This window comes from Euwallacea fornicatus, chromosome 24, assembly GCF_040115645.1.
Source record: "Euwallacea fornicatus isolate EFF26 chromosome 24, ASM4011564v1, whole genome shotgun sequence".
NCBI classification, from domain to species: domain Eukaryota; kingdom Metazoa; phylum Arthropoda; class Insecta; order Coleoptera; family Curculionidae; genus Euwallacea; species Euwallacea fornicatus.
The window spans coordinates 799070-820162 of NC_089564.1; positions in this window are offsets into that span (position 1 = coordinate 799070).

The following is a 21093-nucleotide window of genomic DNA, read 5'->3' on the forward strand; positions in this document are numbered from 1 at the left end:
CGAATCCATTAAATGACATTCCAATGCCAGTTCTGGAATAACCATAGTTACTGTACGCAGCGAGTTGAATATTGTCAAGACGTGTGTTTGTCAACGATTCTAGAAGAACCAAAGTTTGCCTGGTTTTTATTGACAAAAACGATTTTCAACGGAAAACTTTCTCGGTGAAAACCCGCCGGGCATTCGAAGATCAAATTGTGAAGGAAACTGAGGCAGCAAATTTACATTTGGAAAACCGATCCTCGACAATCAGTTTTATGTCATCAAAATGTCACTTTTTTCAGCCGATAAAAAAGAATTCTGTCCGCTGATTTATGACAGTTGCAATGGTTCTGCCGTCTTTTGGTCACATGATACATTGGCGCAAATTGAGCGCACGCGCCAAATCGATTAGCCGCTAAAGTTCTTCTCAGCGACGATTGTTGCAAAATGGAAATTTATATTATTTTACTTTATCTGTGTCCCCCATTCTAAAGCTGACTCATCTGCATAATGTCCCGTACGAAAATGAACGGCAACAGTTTTCTTAACGCACTCTCTTGCCTCACAATTTTCAGCGTTTTCCCCGCAATTCGCGTTTTCTAAACACTTTTAAATCCCGTTCATCTCACTGCTACACATATAAAAATAAAAAGACGAAGGGCCCCAGGGAGCGAAGCACATTCGAAAAATTGGTCGTCGATAAAAACGTGATTACGCTGAGCTAATTCAGCGTTGCCTATAAATTAAATTAATATACGCCCATTTTATATTTCATTTCGCTTGGTACCTTGTTTCGTCTTATTTATGGCCCCCAAAAAAAAGTCCCCCGCAACTCGTAAACGTTGGAAGGTCTTTAGGGGAGAGGTTCCCCTTTGAAGACGCATGCTGGTTGGCTTTTAAATGGCCTGTGTGTTTATCGAAATCGACCATCGGAAACGGGAACTTTCGAATTATCCCTGTACGTTTCTCGGAAACGTGATTGTTGTTTGTGGTTGGTATGTTAATATTAGGGCGCTATAAAACCCATTATGGGTCATTCGTTTTGTTTGCGGTCTTCCCACCCTCGTAAGTACCATTGTATCGCTCTTCCACAAACCTCTCCGTCTACCAACCTGAACTAACCTAGGGTAAGTCGAACGTACTGCTTAGAGTTAGTCGTCGAACACAGACTTTAGGTGTTTAATGGTTATTCTTTATTGGGCACATCAATTCGATTATGCAATCTATGTCATCGTTAACTTGTGCAATCTATGTTGTCAGATCTGAACCCGTCCTCCGAGCAGGAAGGTGTCTCAGAAGTTGACGTGCGCCTTTTTGCCCGAAAATGACGAAAAAGGGACGGATCGATGATACGTAGGAAAAAAGCGCTTCTGAGGGCAGCCTGCTGGCGACGGCCCTTTGTACAAATTTTGGGAACTATATCTGAAATTAACACATTGTGGGCGTTTCCTATGTTAGGAATTCCCTTCTGAAAGAAAATAGAGCTGCAAAATCTCGAGGAAAAACGTGTACCAACAGGACCGAAGAGTGACGAAAAATTTCTTTTGAAAAGTTTTAATTTTGCAAATTTCCGCGAAACCGCCCCAGACATTCAAATGGAATGTTGGTCCTTCTGGAGCTGTGGCTCCTGTGGCACGCCAGTCTTCCTCCTTCCGATCGCTTTGTCTACGCCCTTCCGATCCCGTGTCCTGTTGTTACCGATCCTGGCATATCCCTCCAACAGAAAATGTCTCCTTTTTCCTCGGCGATGGAAATCGTTCCCGCGTGCTTACGTTTCCTTCTGAGATGCTTCTCCTTGCGCTGCGGCATCCATACTTATACGTCATTGGGTATAACATCCCTTCGCTATTTCCTCACGATCTTCTAAGGCCTCTCCTGTCCTGTCTGCCCCCATTCTCTGATGATGCAGTAGATCGTTCCTCTGACAGGCTCGCGTCCAGGCGCTCCACGATCTTGCCCATTGAACGTGTTTATTCTTCTGTATCCAGCGTCTGTTACCTCCATCTCCGGGGTTGCTTGGCCGAGCTCGGGGGAGGAAGAGTCACCACATGGAGGTGCGAATGGGTCTTTGACACCCTCTGGCAGTGTGACTGTTCAATAATAGCTATTACGAATATATTTAGCCCAGGACCTCATACAGTGATTTTTTTTGACGCCGTACCGGATTTTATTCGTTGAATTTTCAAGGAAATGGAAATATTTCGGTGAGAGAGGACTCGAGTCTTCTGCCGGCCCCGCAACCTATTCCGTTGGATGTCGCAATGCATTTTAGCGAAAATATCCGACTGTTATGTTGCCGTGCTGGGAACGTAGCTGAAAGCTCGAGCTTGTCTCGTTTCAAGCTTCAGAAGTAGTTAGTTATTCCTACGATGGAGGGGGTGCTAACACGAGGTTGAAAATTCAAATACGGATAATCCTATGAGGAGTGTAAAAACCCAGTGTGCCCATAACCGAAACAGAAAGCGGTGATTTTAATAATCGAATGCTCCCGAGAGCCCAATATTCTCCGCCAATGAACACATCTAGTACAAAACCCCTCGTTAACTTTTCCCGTAATTCAGCGTAGCAGCTAAGGAACAGGTCTTCGTTTTATTTCAAACACCCCATTAGAAGTCCCGGGATTTCGCAAATTAGGGGGAATGAAATTATCGGGCCCAAATTTTGTTCTCAACCATCATAATTAAAAATCGGCAGAGCTGCCACATGGCGTGCGATATTATCGGCAAATATTAGTGCTCGAACAGGTACAGGATATCGTAATTTCGACTTTATTACGTGCAATTTTTTAAAAGTTGTTTGCATTTTGCTACTAATGGTGTGTCTGCGTTCGAAATCGTGAGGTGCGGTTACGCCCTCTTCGGTAATTGGTTTTTAGATTGAGCCCCATCGGTGCAACAACACTGCTTACCACACCTGTTCAGACATTTGATGATACCGAGTGGGTGATGGTATCTTTCTTGTTGTAACCTTTTTCAAGTATCTTACGTAAGAAGACCTTATGGTCGTCTTCTGTGCTTCCAACTCCCCGCCGTCATCGTCCTCGCGCTGACGTAGTACCGACGGCAGAGTCATCGACTCATTTGTGATCATCGAGCGTTTGGAGGGAGCGGATTCACTTGCGATGACAGTCAGTCGAAAATCTTTTGGCGCAAGCGCACGGTTTTTTGAAAAATTCTATATACAGCGTGTAACATTCAACCTGTAATGTCGAAAAGGCTCGAACACTAAGCGTCCCGTAAAGGAATGTTTAGTGTCAAGCTTTAATCACTCTGAAGCGGACATGTAATGGTATTAAAGTCAATTTCCCTCCGCCCCCCGCGGGGGGCGGAGTGAGGGGTAACTTCTTAATTTCATGCGGCGGCCCCAATTTTTCCAAATTTCTGTTGTTGTGAACAATTCGTCCGAAGCATTCTGTCGATTCATGTTAGGAAACTTCGCAATTAACGAAATTCAACTTCCCTTCTGCTTACGATTCACCGAAGAGTTTGGTGATATCTGCCTTAGAGTTAATAAAAACGTGGATTTCTGTATCGGTTTTGTATAAAGTAAATGCTCAAGTTGGTGCCGCCGAACTTCAACGCACATATTCAACCGTATCTTCCAAGACTCTTCACATCTACCAAGTGTACCTTTTGGAACGTCGGCCCGAGCGTTTGCACGTGCCGTTGATACTTCTTCATAAATTTCGTCTTTGAAATGCCCCTGCAAAAAGAAATCCGGCGAATTAAGATCTGGAGATCTAGCTGGCCAATTCACGGGACCGGATCTGCCGATCCATCGACCGCTAACGTTAGGGTTAAGAGCTTCTCGGGCAAACGCAGAATAACGAGCTGGGCAAGTGGTATGTTGAAATCGCATGCTCTAACGCACTTCTAAGTTTAAGTCCCGCAGTAATAAGGGCAGATCAATTTCCAAAATATTCCCGAAAATTTCTCCATTTAAGTTGCCCTCAATTATGTGGAGGCCGATAAGTTTGCTGCCACTAATTTCAAACTCTGGCGCCCAACTTCTCGAAGCCAATGCGGAGTTACAACACTCCAGTAATGCATGTTATGCCCATTAACTGTACCATTATTTGTAAACGATGACTTGTCGAAGCATAATTTACAACGGGAAAAATTGGAATTTCCTTCTATTTGTCCAGATGTTCGCTCACAAAAGCCTAATCGACTTTGAAAATCTGCCCCATCGAGCTCTTGCTATAAAGAGATGTGATATGGATAAAACTTGTGCATCATCAGCATTCTTCACAAAGTCGTTTGAGAAATTCCTGATAATCCTCATATTTCTCTTGTGCTCATTTGGGGATTAAAACCCACAGCATGTAGCAATTTGATTATTTTCTCCATGCGCAGTGATTCAGCGAGTTCTTTTCTTCTGATTTACGGTCCCTTCATTAATATTTTTTTTTAATTACACGATGGAAAAATGTCCGAGATCCTAGTCTTTTAGGGAAAGGCTGAGCGGAGAGATTGACGGCATTATCTTAATGCTTACCTGCTAGCCTGTCCATGCACCGAACCACTTCGATTTCTTCTTCTGCAGTCAAATACTCCATCGTGAAGCATTATTGAAAAAAAAAATGTTTAAAAATAGATGTTTTATGTGTTATATTATCGTTTATTTGTCACATTTTATTACCATAGAATTTTTTCGTCCCGCACGATTCTTCCTAAGTGGGGGTTGCTATTTAAGATATGAATCGAATACCGTTAATTACAGTGTTTTCTAGAATGAAATGTTTCGGGCCAATTTCTTTTTCATTTTTAGCCATATTATGCGAACCTGTAAAAAAAATGGGCGCTCCAATTTGAAATTAAAAAGTTCACCCCCGCCCCGCTCATACGTTGAGTGGAGAGGAATCAGCTTTAGCACCAATTCCCCTTCAGGGTGATTAAAGTTTGATACTAAAAATGTCTTTACAAGATGCCTGATATTCGAGATATTTCGATATAAATGTTGCATGCCGTTTTCTAGGGCCGACTGGAACAAATAAATGAAAAACCGTTTCTTATGATCTGTCTCGTGATCTTTGACTTAGTCCAAATTTCGTGCGAATGCCTTTGTTCATTTCGTTTGACATTTTAATTTTTTCTCATCTTATCAATTTCCATGCACTCCGTGCAGTTCCATACCGAACCCATGCTGCAAGGGCCCAAGCGATCGGTGATCAATAGGCGAACTTCCTCGAACCATCCCAGTCCTCCGATTGCAAAAACACACGCAACACACCTATTAGTGTTGTGTAAGCTTTTGCCAGCACCTTTTACACTTTAAAATCGATTTTGACATTCCTCCTTCCCTTTCATCTCTACTAAGCTTACTTTTTCTCTAAAATATCAAATTACCATTTATCCAACGTGCCCCCGCCTTTTCGATCGTCGCCTTATTCCGCCCTTTAAAGTCCTCCTTCAGTACTTAAATCAGTGGCAGGTACAGACACGTGCCATCTTTGATAGTACCTGTTAAAATGTTAGCTTTCCAATAGAGTTCTAATACAATCTGTCGACCACAAATCACCTTTAAAAAGCTCAACGCCGCTTTCTATTGAAGACCTTTTAGAATTCTATGAGAAGCCAGGTAGAGAAATCTTACACGTAATTGAAGGGAACACTGTGCCCATACAAATTTTTCGATAATTGACTTTAATGGATCGTTCACTGGGGATTTTAGGGTGCATTTTTAGCGTTATTGCGTAATGCACTTGTTTGCTAAATAGAACTGCGTTGTTGGTGCGTACCTTCGGTGAATCACCAAAATCGTAATTTCTAACAATCTAATAAACGGGAAAAAGGCAAATTCGAATAAGTCCATCGAGGCGCTTTCCATATTATTTGCCATTCGCATGAAATAAAAAGTCCCTCTAGGCTGTTTCGCTGCTCCCCCTCAAGTTCGGGTTCATTTCCCCGTGCGTAGCCATGGAAACCGTAGGCTTTTTTAAGACGCGTTCGAGGGCCGCCGCCCTTTTTTTCCGGTCGCCATCTTTCTTTTTTCCCGGGATTTTTCCTAGGCGCAGCCGGGTTGGGCGTCTCCGGGGAGCCTGGCACGCTCTCGTTTAGAGCGATAATAATTGAGACGACGCACAGTGGGTTGAAATCCCAAATTATCGATCAAAGTATGAATAGTAAGAACCGAAATGCACAATTTTTGTCAACGCGCTTGTTGGCGAATCTTAACATTCGGTAAGCGTTGAATTTTGCAGTTTTCACAAAATTACCCGCCCATTCAACGTACCCCCAGGCGATACAAAGCGAGTTGAAATTCGGTGAACATCGAAAGTGACATTTTAGCGAATTCATTTACTTCTTAGAGTTATGAAATAACGATGTATAAATAGCACTGCAATTGTGAGCAGGAAATTCCATACAATTGAAACCAAAACCAGCCAAATTTAATGACAAAAACATGCGAAATAAAAATTTTCTGCCGCATTGTATTGCATAACACTGCACGTATCATGAAATTCTAGCAAATGATCGATGACATCGTTGCCTGATATTCCATTTTTTCGTTCGGATTCCAACATTTTGAATTTTTAACCAAATGAGGTTGTGATTCATTATACAATATGCATACAATACCAGAATTCTACCCCTTAGATTTTTCCTTTGAGGTTACACAAGGGACAGTGTATTAAAACAAATTTGTTTCCGTCCAAGCTGTTAAAGGCAAAATGAGTTTTGCAAAAAGAACCATTGATTTCTGAAGAGTGTCTAATACCCAGCAGGACTTTTTGGACGATATATATAGTGCATTGCGGGATTGCAGTGTCCACTTTGAACAACCGATAAGGTTAACTTGGACAGAAAGGAGTTGGTAGAACAACCTCAAAGAAAATATGTAAGGGGTTCAAATCTGGCAACCTTGGCTGCCAGTCTATGATACCGAGACGATTATAATCAAAAGTAGATGTAATTAAATACCTTACAGTACAAGATAGCGCATTTAATCTGCATTCAGGTGATGAGTTTATATTTCCTAAATCGAGCATGTAGTATTTGAAATTTCAAATTCTATTTAATTTAACTATAAGTGCTGCATAAAATATATCTAGAATACTACATAGCATTTAACCAGAGAAGGAAAACTTAATGGTTCCATTTTAAAAATCTAAACTTAATATTGCATAAATGTTTTACTCTCCTACTCTACAAGGCTTTTAATACTAAAATTCCATTCAATTATGTATTAAAAATGTATTAAGTTAAACGTAGGTATTAACGTGCAAGCTCTTATCCATAACAGATTCGGAAATTCCCATATCTACGCACAATTTTGTACCACAGAGTGTTAGAAACATTTATGGTTTTACTGCTAAAACTCTCATTTGCTACCGCTGTGCAAATACGCAGCGCCACCTCCCGCCATCATACAGCCGTCTTCGTTTATTTTGAAAGAACACGAACTCTGAACCTTCGACATTGATCTTAATACCTTAAGGTTCAATGGTACAATCAGGGTTCACAGTGGACTAAGTTGAACCAGAACTGGTACTTTTTTATAGAGGTTAGGGAAATGAATTTACCCACACCAAACCTTGACGGTACGATCTTGATCGGTCCGGTAGTGTGGGACTCACAGACAGGCTCTAACCGAATACACTGTAAACCCCCTCTCTTCACCCTGGAACTCCCGCGGGATCGCCACCCCAACATGACTTCGGGAGATAATGACACTGATCGGGGGTAACTAGTACTTGGTACTAATAATAGCAATAGCTGCGCACCAATAGGATGGCACACCTAATCCGGATGGTCGGAAATGGTTAGAGGTACATGTGAAGAGTTCTGATCGGTAAACAAAATATATTTCTGAGTATCTCTGATGATTCGGCATCGATTTACCATTGCCAGCTGGATGAAACATTTTTTATCCTTATGGGGTGATTCAAGTACATTTAGTTCAGCTAAAGTGACTTTGAACCATAATTATGTCCGCAACGAGGCCTTAGTAATAAAATAGGATTTTTACGCAGGTGATGCGTGCGTTAGATCTTCTGTCTTTAACTACGAGCGAGTGAACGGTTCCCTCGTACATGGAAACTGAACTGAGTGCCATTTTCATAGAATTTCCGCAAATATTTCACGGTTGAATTAGACGGTCAATAATCCATATTTTCCATTTGCCCTCTAATGGAGCTAATGTCGAAGCGTCACCTAACACACAAATTCGATGTACATTATAAGTGAAATCAGTGTAAAATATAGAACTTGACACAGACGGTGGAAACACTATTGGTTGATTATATCTTCCGACTCATCCAATCGACCACTTAGGTGTGGTCGACCCACATGAAAACATTGGGATGTATCCAGTCCACAGTGAAAGTTATAAAGTTAATTAAAAAAAAAATTATATATTATTGCTGCTGGTGTTTCTGCGTATGTACCGCATATTCAATCATCATAAGACCTAACCGGGTTAATAAAACCGCTATGATGGCAAAACCAATTTCAACGACAACGCCGACAAGGTCTGTGCATTACAGCCAGACTATACTGAATGATTTAAGATTTGAAGATGAGGGTGGTTTAAACTCATTTTCAACCTTTTGATTAAGATTCAACAAGAGCGCACTATAAGAATCCTTGAAAAGTCACTAACCTAACGACATATTCGATAAATTATAGCCGACATCTTGTATCCCAGGAGAGGACGCACCTAACGATGCTTGAAGGCAAATCTACAACGCCTTTGACAGATTACTGCAGCACGTTGCTAACGAACTCGCTTAGCTTGGGCTAATGTCAAGCCGTCTCGGTGGACATGTCAAAAGATACAGTCGGCCAATGTCAAGCCGACTCAGTGGGAATGGCAAAAGATACAGTCAGCCGATTTAGCGAGCATGACAAAACACTAAGCCGACCGATGTCAAGCCGACTTAGTGGGCATGACAAAAGATAAAGCTGGCCGATGTCAAGTCGACTCAGTGGCAATGGCAAAATATATGGTCAGGTGATGTCAAACCTATTCAGTGGACATAAGAAAAGATGCCGTCCGTCGAAGTAGGCATATTTGGTTCATACGATTAAACTGATTCGAACGGATTTATGTAAGTGAAAAACCGTATATTTTCACTTTTAATTGTGTTTTTCTTGCAAATTGGAAATACTCAGTGACAAAAAATTAGATATTAAAACTTACAGGCTCCAAACGTGCTATGAAGGGATGGGATTTGAAATTAGAAAAATTAAAAGTAAGTGTTATTCCCGATTTTTGGGCCACCCCGTACGTTTCCAATATGGAAAAACGCAACTTAAAAAAAGCGTACGGGTCTGAGCATTTTTTGCGAATAATCACACCACCATCTAGCTCAGAGGTCTCTCATACAGCTGGGTTTGAGTCACGTGCAGTGGCCCTTTGGGCCTCACATACAGATGCACATGGATTATCACTGTATATTGTAGCCTTAATGAGAAACTGTATCGATAAGTTTACGTAATATTAATGATTCCGTTATTGTAGAATAAATGAAAGCGGACGAATAAGAATCGTTGGAAGTTGAAATGGGGCGGTAACGCGGGCCAGGCCATAATTAAAAAAGTTTCAACGAACGCAAATAAGAAGAAACCCTCAAAGGGTGGAGAAATTGAAAAATTGAGGCCCTTGGGGGAGTCAAGTTAGGGCATCGAAGACGTTGGGAAAATCGAATTTGTCAGCTCGGTAATTGAAAAATTATAGTAACGGGGATTTTGAGTAATCGAAGGAAAATAAAAATGTAAATCTAACTTCTATAATTGGCCGTCTGAATTCCAGTTCCAAAATTAAACGATTATTGCTGATAGCTGATGCGGAGAAGTTTTCGGAGCTATACGTGTAATTCACCAAACTTTGTGGAATGAAGCTTTCAATAGGAAAATACGATATAAATAACTATTATTAATAAGTAACAACGTATAAGCTAATTAAACATAAACCACGGCAACAAAAGTTGCATCGTAACAGACGTGTAACTTTACAAACAATTTATCCGTTAACAATTTTCTTTATTTATTTTTAAGTAAATGATCACTTAACGACGATTAATGACGGGGACAACCTGCCTGATAAATAGTTGGTGGATCTATGGAGCAAAACAATGAAAAAACGTTAATCGATGGATGGTTCAAAAAATCATACCTCTCTCATTAGGTAATCACCACTATGTCGTTTCAACCATGTTTTTGGCACAGGTTTGAGTTCTTTGTTTCACTTTGCCACGGACGATATTCACGAAAAATCCAACATCTGACTGAAAAAAACCAGTAATTATCACTCATCTTGACTTGTCACTTTAATATCCATTCAATTTTCGAACGGTTATTGAAAAGGGGAGAATACCCCATTAGCATGCTGTTCGGTTCTCTTGTAAAATTCAATGTAAATATTTGCACTAAGGGCGACGGCTTACGCTTCTTTAATTACTTATCTGGAACTCACAAAAATTCAATAAAAGTTCAATCAACAGAATCCATTGTAATGGAATCTGTAGCTATGGCACGATTGGCCACTCATGTGAATGCCTTTCGCACTCTTTTAACACGAACACCTATAGCGTATTCTATATTTTCTGCAATCGTTACTCGGCTGCTTCATAGGTGCTGAAATGTAAATTGCAACAGTAATGCTTCCGTTTTTCACCACTTCTCCTCGAACCCTTAGTACCTGCCCTTTTGGCAAAAAGCTACATAGATGTATATGGAAAATTGGCGAGAACATCATCTCTCGGAAGCTCGAGGAGTGTCTGCTGTTCATGTTCATGATTCTGTTCATAACGTTAAAAGTAACAATTGACTGTATCAACCTGATTAGTGTATGATGGACGTGAAAATTGTTCTCAATTTTCACATTTTTAAGTCTGTTTAGGGGAACAAAGTCGATTAAAGGAAATCGAGTAGTACTACTCAACCGGACGTTTACTTAAAAATAGAAAGGGCCTTTCAATCGGTTCGCTGAAAGTACGATACTTGTGCCGTTCGGGACCAAATTATTAACTGATAAATTTGACATCATGCTATTTTTCACAGAAACAAAGAATCTGACTAACACTAAAACTGCGTGGAAGTCAGCTTGCAGTTAAAGATAACAGGTCGTTAATAATTTGGCCCTTAAGCGATTTTATAACTCTGCTAATTCCCTTCACCACCCGTAAAAAGCTCACTTTGTATAATGCGAAATTATTCCAAATGTAAAAGATAAACGAATATTTAATAGTTCAGCCACACGGAACATAGAAATCTGCGAAAATTTGCCGGTTGCTATTCCTGCAAAAGATGAATAAAGCTCTGCCGGTTATCACTAGTGTAGGAAACCAAAATTGATGCTTGTTAAAATACAACGCATACAATTGTGAAAATTAAAAAAAAACTAATGTCTAGTAGTTCCAGAATCATCTTTTAATGGAACGTGTTCCAAATCATAGGGAAATGATAAAATGGTCACTGATGGTGCGAGGATAGTTCCAGGAATAGTCGACTGGACATATAGATGGCGATTTTGTCAAAAATTTAGTTATATTATAAAGACCTAACGTTAAGAAGCTTATCTCTAAAATTTGAAAATGTTACGTTGATTTGTGCTCGTTTTAGAACCGTTTTTAATCAATGCTTTTAGAGATTTTGTGAACATGGAAAAATTGGATCTCGATACGGGATTCAATATGTTTTTTTCAAAGGGGTCGCATTCGGCGAAAAAGAATGTCTTGTTTCATCAAGCCAACGCACCATTCCACACCTCCGTTATCCCGATGGTCAAAACCAATCAACTTTTTCCTCGCCCATCCTATTCGCCAGATTTAGTCCACTCAGATTATTTTCTGTTTCCAAACTTGAAAAGAGATTATCAATAATGAAAAGGTGGAGTCCCAGTTTGATGCATATTTTGAAATATTCGGAGCTTCCTGCTATGAACAGGGCATAGAAGCCATAGAACATCGCTAAGCAGTGTGTCAATCTCAAAGGACCATGTTGAGAAATAATGTGACGTGCTCCAAATTTTTTTTGCTTTGACTACGTTAAGTCGGGTACTTCTGGGGCTATTTTCGTGATTTTGCCTTTCAAATGACTCGAACTTTAAGTCAGCATTTTCCTTAAGAAAAAGACGAAATTCGTCATAAGAAAAAGGGACGAATATTAATAGAGAGAGTCGCAGGATCAAAGTGGGAAATTATTTTTAAAAAGTACGATTTATTCATAACTCTGTTATTAGAATGAATTGAGACATTATTGAATCATAGCAAATATTAAAAGGCCTTAAGCGTTTCTCCGAACGCATCGGGCGACTCAGAGCGAGGCGTTTTTGAAAATTTGAGGCCTTCCGTGGAATTTTCTCATTGTCATGAGTCTTATTTAACTCGGTTCCAGAACACGTTGCAGGGTTTGTAATAGTTACATTACATCCCGCGCTGTGAATTGTGGAGGTTAACTATGATATCGAGACAGTAAAGAGATTTCCTGCCAGAGTTTGTGGATTAGTTTGTTCGCTACGAGCCTTAAAAAAGCTCCATTATTAGCAGTGCTGAGCGACTATAATGCGTATAACTCATTACTTAGCTAACAAGCATAACCGACCACAATAACTCCTTCATTTCCATTGTTTTATTTATGGTTGCCATGGAAACAGCTGTCAAACGAAATTTCACCATTCCCTTTATGTTTCGATGCCTTTGTAGCTTTCAGGTTTAATTTAAGCTTACTTTAGGTAAGATTATTCCAATTCCATAAGGTCTGTTTAAGACTTGTCACGAAAAATGGTACGTACACGTCGGTTGGGATTCACAACTCGCATGTCTCACACTCTGAGCTTCACGCGTTTCGGGATTTAACTTACTACTCGGATGAAAATAATGTACTTCACAACCTTCCAATGTAACATACCCCTATCTGCAACCGATAGGTATTTATTACTTTAATATGTCCTATAGTGACGTTTTCAGTATGACATGTGACCGAACGTTAATTTCTTGCATGAAAGGCACAGAATTTAATCTGTAAAAATGTGCCAATTATGTATTTTGGGAAACGAAGCAACTAGAAGAAGCTATGGACCTTGTGGGCGCTATATAGTAAGTTGGGAACCATGCTGGGAAATTAATGAAAATCAGATGGAAAATCGAGGAGAGAAATGGGGTGGCCAGTGAGGACGGGATGTAAACGTAGGTAATATGATGTTTGCAAACTGTAAGTGTTTGTAATCTCAGCATTACATATACGGTTGTAAATAAATTAAACGAGGTGTCTCTGAACATGGTGCGATGAGTTCAACATATTTCAGATTTCAAAATACGACAGAAACATCATATGAACATATATATGTATGTATAAGGAACGTGTTTCGTTGTCGATATACAGTATGTAACACACTTGTTCGTACACCCGAGTTTGTTGAAAAAAACATTCGATTTGTCTTGTTAAAAATCACTTTTTTTATTTTTCGTTTATTCATTTTCGATAAGAAGTCTATTATGATGTTATGTACTTAAGTAAAAATGTGTCGAACCGGCTTTCAATAGTTTAATTTAATAATTTAATAAAAATATAGTATTATTTTCTTGCAACATTGTTGTTCGTACAATTAAATTGAATATCGTTGAAAAATAGGGTAAACATGTTTTTTCTCGTTTTTTTTGTTCGTCCGGGTAACAAATACTGTAAACAAAGTACCTTCTCCCTTTTCCTAAAATTGTCTCATCAGTTCGATTCAAAATGCCCAATAGAAAGGAACTAAGTTTAGATTTAAAGAAATCTATCGTAAATATGGCTCTCAGGGGCTGTAGTTCACGTAAAATAGGACAATTAACAAATAAAAAACGTTCCACGATCCAATATATTGTGAATATATAAAGGAAATCTTATATTTATTGTTAATATATGTATACTGGCGAGCATAAAATTCGGGTCACTTTAGTATTTTCGAAATTTTTGCCTTCCTAACTTCCAAAAAAATAAAAAAGGATAGCCCTTATCGATACTGAGGTTCTTTAACCTTGTTAAGGGTAAATGGTAAAAAAAACACGATCCTGTATCCAAATAACCGATGTATTGTACAGGTGCCCATTACCCAAGCACTGTAACATTTTTTAATACAATTTTGTGCTATCGAAAAAAAACTCATAATGACATTAATATCGCGTATTTCCCCCTCTTTTTGCCTTTCTACTGTTAGCGCAACTTGAAGTTAAAAAGAACACCTCTAACCAATTCGCCTAAAGTGAACAACAATTGAATGGAACTGATAAAGAGGATGCATAGATATTGAAGGTATTTTATCAATCTTTTTTTTTTCATGGTAAAACCATGCAGAACCGTAAACATTTTCCCAATGATCAGAAATTTCATGAAGCAATGCCGGTATGCCAGCGAAAAATATCACTTCTCTTTCAATACATTTATATTTTCAAATTTCGAAGTGACCCGAATTTTATGCTCGCCACTATATAAGAGAATAAAAAATTGATATTTCTATATATAAGCCATCCAAACGACTCTTTTCCTCAATAAACCCGTGTGTGCGAACAAGGTTGTTACATACTGTATAAGGTGTGAAGGGTTGGTTTTAACACAAATTAAAGAAATTTTGTGCTTTATTATAAATTTTTGTGCCATTTCTGAGTCTCCATAAAGAAATTGCCATATTTTCCTAACAGCGACTAATACGGAAGTATAACGCTTAGCAAGTGCCTAAACTTTTTTGACGATTTTATACGAAAAATATTAAACTTAAAGACTTTTACATAAAAAAGGTACTCTCGTTTGTGGTCGAAATCTCTATTTGATTTCGAGAAAATCAAGAATTCACAAATCGGTGGATACTATGTTTTATTAAACAAGCATCACATTTGAATCCCAATTGAGTTTGAAATGAAGCAAAAAAATATTTGTAGCTTTTGCGTAGATGACTACATTAATTAACAAAGTCGGGTGGTTTTTCACTATCGCCGCGACAGTGTTTAATTACAATTATTGTTAAACGATTTTGTATTAAAAAATACGGATTTGTTAAATCCCAATTTTCTCGAAAACCGTTGGAGATTTCGATTTCCAACAACGGCGCCGTTTTCATGTGGAAATTTTCAAATTTACTATCTTCCTACGAAATCTTCAACAAAGTAAAGTGTAAAAAGGTGTAGGTAGTTTTAAGTGCCCCTACAGAAAATGTGGCGATTTCTTTGTAGAGACTCAGGAGGGGGGCACAAAGCTGTAACAAGAGACAAAATGTCATCGATTTATCTCGAAACGTTCCGAAAATATTAGTAAAAATCCATCCTCCGAAATCAACGTTTCACTCCCTACATATAGCGAAAACGGAGCGCCCTTCAATACATATTCATTTGAAGTTTTCGCCACATTTCGAGTCCTGGAACGCGTGGTTCAATGCAAGGCACTCTGCTCGGGGTCACCCTGTATAACTCGCGCAATGAGAAGATGCGCTAAATCACATGAGAACTGACGAAACTTGAGAATAATAGGTTCCAGATTGTGATGGAGAAACCTGTTGGAAATTGTTTTTTTTTTGTCGTAAATTAATAGTTGACCCAAATCAGAATTCCGTATTTTATCGGGCAGTCCCTCTTGAGGTCTGCGACTAAACTGACATATAAAATGAAATTTTTTTTTAATTGAATGCATAAAGTCAAAAGCGCACGATGACAGGCCCTCCGGAAACATTCAGAACACACCGCTCGTAACATGTTCTTTAATCTGTATTCAAATTCAAACCGAAACTTAATCCCTTGCGGGCCCATCTCGATGCGAACCTTTTTTTTTTCTTGCGACATTGTTTCAAGCCATGAAGGGTGACGCGAATCGGTCCGTTTCCAAACTGTTTCATCCGGCCCTGAAACAATTGTCACCGCTCGAACCACTTATAAAAAACAAAAATCAGTTACGGTAAAAAACGGCCGATTTGCATACTGGAAAAGGGTGAGTACGGGCGCCCCTGACATTCGAAACAATCGAAGAGAGTCGCATAAAAGTGTCCAGTTTGAAAGGTAACTTGATTTGCATGTAATTAAAACTGAGAAGAAAAAAAACAGTGCAAGGGAGAAACTGTATTATTTTTGTTCGTGTATGAGATTGTGCAATCGTGACGTCTTAAACAATGGCGCGGGAAAATTTACGGGTTCCAACGTGACTTATAAAAAAAATTCCCATCGGCCCAACGAAAGCCGTATGAAGTCAGGATTTTGACGTGAGGAGTATATAAGCAGCATTTGCGACCACTGATGATGCCCTGTCGCCTACATTTAAGAATAGTCGTCAAATAGCAACGAGGGGAAGAAGTAAAAAACACGGAAAGGACTCGGGACGAAATAATTCAGGGTCGGATTCAAATTTATAGATGTACACTATATAGGTTGCTGAAATGTCACGAAATGTCAAGCGTCATCGAGACCGTTACGAAAGCGATCATGCGCAGATCTTCAACGATGAAGTAATATGGAATTTCCGCGGTGGTGACCGGGTTCGATTCCGGCCGACCAGTTTTTTTACTTAATCATGTTTTGTATTTGGATCATGGTTGTAGGAAAAGTAGTGTACATACCTCACAAGAAAGTGTCTTGACCCAGTGGCACGATTGCGTCCCATTACAAGCACATATTACAGAAGCTAAAAGGAAATCCAAAATAATGAATGTTCTCGAGTTTTTTGTTATTTTAAATATATGAACTTTGCCTGTTTTACTTTTTAATTATTTATGTCATTTCGTTCTGCTCTTAATTAAAAGTCGATAGATTATAACATTATAATTAGAACGTTGTATCACACAGGTTCACGAACAATCACGGATCGTGTCCGATAACCCAACTCACGAATTGTGAACTCCGAGGCGAAATTTTTAAAAAATTGAACTAATTTTGTCATTTTTTAAATTGTATAAAATGTAAATAAATGTGTGGGCCAAAAAACGTCGGCAAGGTGAGTAATTAAAACCATATTAATAAAACGATACCAAAAGTAACATTTTAAAAGTAGCATTGTCTGTTAGAGTGATTAAATATTCGTTTGAAGTAGTAAAAATGTTATATTATACGTTTACACACTCGGGGAATATGTTTTTAAATTGAGCTATGTTAACATATTTATATGTCTAACGCTACCTTATTAATCATGGGGTAGCAAATAGTTGTAAGGTGTTCTAAGACATAGAGACTGCTAGTGGAAATGGTTGCTAGGCGAGCCCTCCAAATTCAGCTACCTAAAAACTATGAAATAAACTGATGGCTCCCAGCGAGATATAGCGCGGCTCAGCTATCAATCATCTACTGGACAAAATATGGGATTCGCAAATATGATTCATACAGCTGAGTAGGCGTCAAGATTTTCTGATAAAAACCACAAATTTCAGTCGGATGCCAAAGTCATTGGAATTCGAAACCCACCGAATTGAGGCAATAACCGCAGATTATAGTTATTCGCTATCTTTCCCAAAATTCTGATATCCAGTCTTCAATTTACAGAACCTTGAACATGCCACATAAGCTATTGTAATCTGGCCACAAATGGCAATTAATTTCCTACACTTCTGCTCAACTTAATTTTACCAAGAAATTCCAAATTTAATTGGAATAATACAGCTTCGCAATAATCTATTTCGATGGTTTGCCAAATACGTCCGGGTTCGCCATCGAATCCAGTTCATATTAAAATTAGCTCCGAGCCTAAAAAAATATTACAAAACCATCAACGGATGTAAAATTTAAGGGAATCCGAGAATCCTTCTCAATCCACTAAGTCCTTAAATGCCTATCAATCCCCCCGCCAAAAAAAAAATCAAGCTTCCCCCTAATCTTATAGCATCCCTCTTAGCGAAATCCATCGATACGTAAAATATACACCGTTCACCCGTTTAAAAAATCGACCAATGCAGCCACATGCCCTGTCAATATGGCGGGCGGGGGTGCAATAAGGCGTGCCCTTAAGGGCGGGGCCACCAAAGGCAATCAGGCGAATCATGTTAGGATTTTAAAGACCCTTTGTGAGGCTCTTTGGACACGCTATTTGGTCTGTTTACCTTGTTTAGTGTGTATTTTAATTGACTTTTATTTTCTATAACGGCCGATAAACGTATACGAGAATAATATTAAGCGCTTTCTTTTTACCGGAAAAGTTTACACAAGGATATCTTTTTCGTGAAGTGAAGGGAATGAGTTCCGTTGTAGGCGTAAAGTATTGATTTTAATACATATTACAAAGACTCAAGGTTAATTTATTTTTAGGCATTCGAAGCTTAACGTGAAGTTTAGTCCTATGATCTAACATCTTTGGACGGATATTGGACAGCAGATCGAAAAACTGAAAAGAAACTCGCTTTTTAAGTGCTTCACCATTCGTGCTTGCAGCACTCAAAAAAGGGAAAAATGTTCAGGATCTAAAGACACTGATGTCGCATTTTTCATGAAAAGGCTAATTAATTCTAGTAGTAAAATCAAATCCAGAACATAAACTAATCGCCAAATGAAGTGGGGCAGCGGAAAATTCTTTAATTTTGATTCGCAGTAACTTCGAGATTTCCGCACTGCCTTACGATTTTCCGCGGACGGTGGAAAGGATCGTTAAGTATTTATCCTTCTTGTCTATATTTCGAAAACGTTTCAAATTTTTAACTAATAATTGAAAAAATCTGAGGCACTCAGATTTCCCTCGAGAAATTCCTTCGATCTTGTGAGAACTCCTGGGCCTTTAGATATCACCGAGAAGTTGTTGATTTATTGCGTTTTCTTTTAAATTGTGCAGTTTTTAATTTAAACATTCATACACATTATCTCACCCTCGATAAGGGACTATTTGAACAATTAAAATTGTTAACAAGTAAAAAATAATAATAACACACCACTAAATCTATTTTCAGATTTTCAAAATGGGAACCTATATATATTTGAATACTTCAATAACCTTAACAATGATTTTCTAAATTTGTGATGGGATATTTATCGGGTACATATCGTATAAATGTAGATATTAACTAGACTTTGGTGAGGTATTTAATAAAAAAAAAGGAAAGCGTCGTTGAACAGAAAATAAAAAACCTTACAAAAACAACATTTTTAAAATTCAAATCTGTATTTCAAAAAAAGGTAATGTTGATAATTTATGAAAACAGCAGCAATTTGCTATTACTGTTATGCTATTTTAGGCAGCTATCAACTGAAAAGCGTCTAGCACGCCACTAAATTCTAATTAAAAATCTGACAAAAATTGCTAGTTAAATTTGGTTGTACCATCTATAATACCCACGATACGATGTTATGTTTAAATGAAAATTATTCAAAAACACGCTGCATCTCAAACATAAATTCAGTTGACCTTGAAGCAGAAACGTGAATAAGATTTCATTGTTCCATCTACAGGGTGTTTAAAAAAGACGCGGCAATATTTAAGGGGGTGATTTTTTAGATCGTTTTTTAAAAAAGTTCTTATAAACGTAAGTCCGGAAATGTATGATTTCCAAGATACAGGGTGTAATTTTTTTTTAATAACAATTTATATATTTTTCAAATATATTTTTCTGAATTTTTTTTTAATTTGGTAGAGTTGTTTGTAGTAATAAGGGATTAATTCAGCCCTAACTAGATTAAAATTATTAAATCTAGTGGCGTTAGGGAGAGACACGTTAACTAAATTTATAGACAAAAAAATGCACCCCACTGACTTTAATTAAGCTTCGAAATTTTTTTCGATATGAAGCAATTCAAAATTCAACTTTTTTCTCTCTTGAATTTTCATCCTATCTTCCTTGGTTTACAAAATAAAAAAAAAAACAATTTTATCGCATATCGACTTATCATACAAAAACATTTTCAAAAAATTCAAGGGCTTATCCTCGTTATTACTAAGAATATTTTGTGGTTTGATGGTTTTTAACAAGTTTTAAAAAATCGGTCAAAAGATATTTTAATTATTTTTCAAAAACCGTCATTTAAAAAAAAGTTTTAACACCGTGTATCTTGGAAATAATACATTTCCACATTTACGTATAAGGAAACTTTTTTTCATAAAGTGACCTGAGCAATCACCATCACCCCCTTGAATATTGCCGCTCCTTTTTTAAACACCCTGTATTACCGTTTTGCCAATATCCCTTAAGTCCGTCGAAAAGGCCCCACCCTGTCAGCCATATAATGCTTTTCCTTCGGCTTCAAAAGCTCGACAGCGTCAAGGAGAGGACTATATTGGTCATTTGATCGTAAAACTATTGAATTTAATTAATTCATTTATTATTATCTTAATTCAATATATAATTAATCTAATAAATAAATTATACCAATTTCCACAAACAATGTTTCATTCATTCCCATGCCTAAATCCTGAAGTATCCTTTAGGCCACACACAAAATATGACGTAGTTGTCATGAATATATCTCTTGAAACCATACGCGATAATCTCTAACTGCTGAGTATTTTTATGTATTGTTGTGCACACACATTTACCAGGCAATGCTGGATTTCTGTTGTAAATTATTCTTACATTATCATTCTTTATTTCCAGTATAAGAGTAAAAAAATTAATTCTAGTAAATCACAAAAACGCGCCTTCCGCCTAGTGGAAGATCGGTGTGTGAAGAATTTTGATATTCGTATCTGAAACTTGAACAAGTGACGATATCAGATTCCCCCAGTAAAATGAATAAATTAGAAGTTGTAACCGAAATCTAGAACGGGCATTGTTAACTCAACTTACATGTATACTGTAATGAAAAATAAATATGGTAATTTGTGTGCATGTGTTTTTTTTCGAATTAGAATAGCATATATGTATATGCATATAATAAGTTCGGTACGTGTCCAGCGCATATTTGCGGTTAAAATATTGTTTGCATGTAAGGAAAATACACACAAGCAAGAAAATAATACAACAGACTTACAGTGACTTGGAAGTACATTTCACTGCTATATAGCTCTGTCAAATATCAGAGTTCCTTTCATTAGGGGGCGCCGAATATGCGGTATTTAAGAAAATAGTTATTCGATTCATTACTCAAGTTTATGTTCAAATATGTAGCTACAAAAACTCGTTGAAACCAGTAAACGCACCAAGAATGCCTGGTTAAAATCGACAACACTGAACTTCCACACTGACACTTTTTTAAAGATCACTCTGAGCGTCAAAGATAGTCAACAATTAATTAGTTAA